The sequence below is a fragment of the Carex rostrata genome, chromosome 2 (genome assembly GCF_964058835.1).
Source record: "Carex rostrata chromosome 2, lpCarRost1.2, whole genome shotgun sequence".
Lineage (NCBI taxonomy): Eukaryota > Viridiplantae > Streptophyta > Magnoliopsida > Poales > Cyperaceae > Carex > Carex rostrata.
Window position 1 is genome coordinate 15,608,774 of NC_135919.1, and position 5,904 is coordinate 15,614,677.

Sequence of the window (5,904 nt, forward strand, 5' to 3'; positions counted from 1 at the left end):
AATTTAGTAATTATTTTGTATAGCTTATGATTATGTTTATGTTTGTGCTTAATGCAATTTTAAATTCATATAATGATATAAATTTGATTGGTTCATACGAGCTAATATGTTGTGAATTTTGACATTTATGCATCCATGGTTAGATATGATAATTTTACTTGTTCTCGACTGTTACGTTGAGCGTTAAATATCAATTACTGATATTTATTTTCGAAGCAAAAAAATTCAAACATATCATACATAAGACAAAACATATCATATCATATCATACATCAATTATTGTAATACTGTTGCTTCTCCATCATATCATATCATACATCAATTACTGTAATACTGTTGCTTCTCCGAACCCGTAAAACGAAGCAAAAAAATTCAAACATATCATACATAAGACAAAACATATCATATCATATCATACATCAATTACTGTAATACTGTTGCTTCTCCGAACCCGTGAAATAAATAAACAGAAACAAAACTGATTTGAAAAAATATTAAAATTAATCTCAAATGATACAACAAAGGCAAGATAAATTCGGTAACAAATCGTGAGCTCAGTTTCCTCAAACACTGTTGTAGTTCAATAAATCTCGGTTAGATATCGTTATTTTCCCACGTTTTTAAGCCTCTTAGGATGTTACCTTTTTTTTTCTTTTCCTTTTTTTTTTCTTTCTATCTTTCTATTTGGAACTAGGCTATTAACTGATTTGGTTTGATTAAAACCGAAATAAAATAAAAATAATAACGGTAACAAAAATACAATTTTAAAGATCATTTATCCATCCTTCAAATTTTATTATCTAATAAGACATCGATCATGAGCAGCAAAAACTCATTCATACAAAATAGATAAAAAAAAAAAAAACGGTTTGCAAGAACCGGTGCTCCTAAGCATGTTCCTAACAACATAGACTTGTTATGCCTTGATTTGGTGGCTATAATAGTCCATGATAATTTGCTTCCTGCTTAACTTTCATCCCCTCACACATCATCATGGATCTATTATATCCACCACATCCACATATGGTTATCAATGATGAGTGAAAATAGAGAGAACGAGAGAGAGGGATCATATATAAATGACTTGTGCTTTGAACTTGTGTTAACCATTACCATACATATAAATAGCAATAATTCTGACGCAGCGAAATCTTAAAAGATTGTGAGTATCCATATTTGTACATGATGAGATAAATAGCTATAGTATCCTCCTGTAAAAGATTCCTTTCACTTGACGGCATTATATTTGACAAGCTGCATTCATTAGTTTATGATCCCTGACACGTCAGCCAAATAAAGTTAATGTTAATTTTTTCTGCAAAAGATATATCTAATTCTAGTTATTTTGATAGTGTAAAAGTAACCGAAAGAAATTAAAGAGTTAGACTCATTCATTAAGAAAAAAAAAAGAATCTCTCAATAACACTTCCATCCAAGAAGTTAATTTATTGAATTGGCAATGGCAGCATGTTCATATATAGTTCTATTATAGTGGCAGCATGTTCATATATAGTTCTATTTACTATTTAGTTGGCAGCATGCATGTGGTAGAGGCATATTACTCAATTTCACATTCCTTCTCCATTTCTGAACCTTTTTATATGAAGTTCTATTTAATCACGGTACTTGTAGGCAACGTACGGATGCAGAGCATGTTGAACTGAGAAAACCAAAGTCTTGAATTAAGTCCACGATGGAAAGTGAATTGAAATTTTGTGATTTATATATGCATACGAAATGATATTGGGTTTTTTTTAGAAAGAATTATTATTTTTTAATTCAGGTTGTTGAGAGCATATAATTGACAAATGAATAGTTCGGGTTCGATTTGATAGGGGTAAAAGTTCGTGATTCGAGAATAATTCGGATATAAGTCGGAAATGATTCAGTACTACAAGAAAGAAAGAAAGAAAAATCACATTTTTTTCTCGAAAAAACGTATAATACATTTTTTTTTGTGTTTTATTATGTATTCAGTTCGAAAACATAAAAGGAAAAAAACAAATTATATGCAAATTATTCGTATACGATGTTACTATGGTTGAGAGTACCCTCCAAAAAAAAATTTAATTTGTTTCCCAACTTGTCATGTCAAATAAATGGCAACAGAGGGATCAAAATAATAAGTCACATGGTAGTATCCCATAAATTTAATTTCTTTTTTTTTTTATAAAAGGTAACGTTTTTTTTAAAAAAAAATCGGTACGACGTTTGCGCCACAATCCTACACACTTGTGTGAAGTTGGAATTTAATTTTTTTACAATGAAAATTTTTCCATAATATTTGACATTTTTTTTCTATTTTTTTCAGTGCTCAATTATTAACTAACGTATTGTAATAATTGATATTTTATTTGATAAGTGCTACTCATTAGGCAAATTAAATTAACTATTTTTAGAATTGAATAAATGTTATGTAAATATAACAATACAAATACCCAAATAATTATCACATATTTTAAATAAAAATAAAGTCACTTTAATTAGTAAGCTCTGGACAGTTTATAGTTCTCACATAATGTAGTGTTATCTCTTAATTAAATAAAGATGTTTGTGGAGAGACATAACAAGTAACAAAATGCGAGAAAAAAAAAAACAAATTGAGTATGATGAAATGTTTGTTTTCACAAAATAATGAAGAAATGAGAATAATATTCAATCTCATCTCCCAAAAAAATAACGTTGGAACTATAAACTTTCTAGCCGAACTCAAAATAAGATTGTTTCCGAAACATACTCTCACAGAACAGAAAATTTCATAAATAACGTACAAAATAACATGATTTTCAGCCAGTTTTCAAACATAAAAGTTCGACCGGATAATCTAGCGCACGATCTACAAGTACAATGTTATACGAATATGGAATATCATGTTAGACTATTTAGATCGACTGAATAAAGTTCAAGAATAGAGATATGAATCCACAACAACACAGAGTCGTTGTGTAATATAATTATATACATATTATCATAACCTTGCTCTCAGTCATTTCAAATCCAATCCACTCAAAATCAAAATTTGACAAATTTATGAACCAATAAAAAAGTCCATAAAAGAAAAGTTTATGTCCGTGTGCTATTGTTCGGTACTGCAATCTCCAATGATAATAGAACACCATCACACGTTACGAGTAGAACTAGGGTGTTTCTTAAGTTCACCAAGCGTTTTGGTGAACTCAAGTCTAAAATTCATCGAATTGGCTTCAAATGACGAATCCGAACCGTTAAAATCCGTCTACCTTACGAGTAATGTGTCTATATGTGAAAATTTTAAACATTTAAATTAATTTAGTATAAAGTCAAGCGGTCAAAATTAGAAGATTAATAATTTAATTTTAATGTATTCATTTCTTGAAACTTTTTTGATCACTTGACTCTATGCAAAATTAATTTAATTTTTTTTTTTTTTTTACATGTAAACTCCTCACTCGTAAAGTAAACGGATTTCAATGATTTAAATTTATCGTTTGAAGCTAATTCAATGAGTTTTAGACTTGAGTTCACACTAGTCCTACTCCACACATTACTAATTGAGTGTCTTTATCTCGGACAAATCCATATACCGTATTTTGTCTTACAAAGGATTAATTGTTGCTAACAATGTATGTATGCTTTTTTTATTTTCCTTATGAAAATTTACAATGTATATGTGCTTTTAGATCAGACCTTTATGAATTCGTTTTGATATAAGATACTTTTAATCCTTATTGTTTAGATATAACATGTAAAGACATGAGAAAAATTGTGAGAAATAATTTATGATATCATGAACATAATTATTTGCTTCTTCACATTACTAACATTTCTAATTAATACGGTAGTAGGTAGTGTAGGTCACAACGATATGGTAGAAAATACAAATTAAGTTTGTTATTATCAATGTTATTAGAACTGGATATTGATCCAAAAAAAGTTTTAATTCAACAGTTTAATAGTCGGATCATTTAATCAACCGGTTTAATTAATTGTTAGTATATTTATTATTTAAATACTAACATATATATGAGGTATCATGATTGTTATAAATCACATTGTTAATATTGTATCTGTGAAAAATTGCATGTACATATTCAATAATATAATATAAAATATAAATAATATATATATTTCGAAATTTAATATCTAAACAGAATGACAATATCGATTTTATTAGAAATGAACGAATGTTTTTTTTATAGGAAAAAAAATATAATCACTCAATTTTATTTATTTTTAATTTTCAAGATGTAATTTTAATAAATAGTCACAAATTTTTTAATCAATAATAAAATAATAATAGTTTTTTTAAAGAAATAACTATACAACAGTACACAATAATTCATTTAAAATATCTAAAACATTTGAGGTTTTATGTGCAAATTTCACAAAACAAATAAAATACTAACTTTTCTGTGTATTTTCTATATCTCACATGAACTTGTCCGGTTATGGTAGCCTTTGAAGAGAAGAGAGAGAAAGAATTGACAGGGGCTCACGGGGCTTCTCAAAAGAATACATAATTTTATTCTCATTGATTCTTGGGTCAGAATTAGTAAAAGCACAAGTTGATTCACGAGGCTATTTATATGATCCCTCTCTCTCGTTCAAAGCACAAGTCATTTCTATATGATCCCTCTCTCTCGTTCTCTCTATTTTCACTTATCATTGATAACCATATGTGGATGTGGTGGATATAATAGTTCCATGATGATGTGCCTCCTGCTCGGGCTTGTATGAGGGGATGGAAGTTAAGCAGAAAGCAAGTCATCATGGACTATTATAGCTACCAAGTCAAGGCATAACAAGTCTATGTTGTTAGAAACATGCTTAGGAGCACCGGTAACCTTTTTTTTTTTTTATCTATTTTGTATGAATGAGTTCTTGCTGCTCATGATTGATGTATTTTTGTTACCGTTATTATTTTTATTTTATTTCGGTTTTAATCAAACCAAATCAGTTAACACCCTAGTTCCAAATAGAAAGATAGAAAGAAAAAAAAAAGGAAAAGAAAAGAAAAAGTAACATCCTAACAGGCTTAAAAAAGTGGGAAACTAACAATATCTAACCGAGATTTATTGAACTACAACAGTGTTTGAGGAAACTAAGCTCACGATTCGTTATCGAATTTATCTTGCCTTTGTTGTATCATTTGAGATTAATTTTAATATTTTTTGTAACCTTTTGTTAAAATAACTAGATGATGAATTTTATTTTCTCTATTAACTAAAGCTAGTATTTTTATGAGAGATATTTTTTTTTTACTAGAGGATGATTTTTTTTTTTTTACGTTGAACTTGATTGCATGCAGAAACAATTCACATGGCATATTTGTCCTAACAATCAACTATTTTATTTACTGTGTGGTGAAATGAAAGATCTTAGCTGTCTCTCATCTCAGGCTCTTAGTTTATCATTTCCAAATTAAACTTTGTCCTCTTTTTTTATTTGAATTGAACTTTGTTTTCTAAATAGATGAGCTGGACTAAAAGTTTTTTAAATCCAGACAATAATAATAATAATAATAATAATAATAATAATAATAACAATTATTATTATTATTATTATTATTATTATTATTATTATTATTATTATTATTATTATTATTATTATTATTATAATAATGACATGTCTAGCTAATAGTAAATATTAGATAAGAAATAATACCTCAAATAACAAGCTATTATTTCATAATCAGTATATTTTTAATGACATAATCAGTATATTTGGCTCGGCTCGGTCGGTTCGGTTATTTCGGTTTTGAAAATTTTCAAGCCGAACCGAACCGAAGTTATAATTCGGTTTTAAAAAGCAAACCGAATTGAACCATTAAACCGAACAAACCGAACCGTTTGAACCGAACTAATTCGGTTCGGTTCAAAACCGAATAAACCGGACCCAATGAACACCCCTACATATAATGCCCGA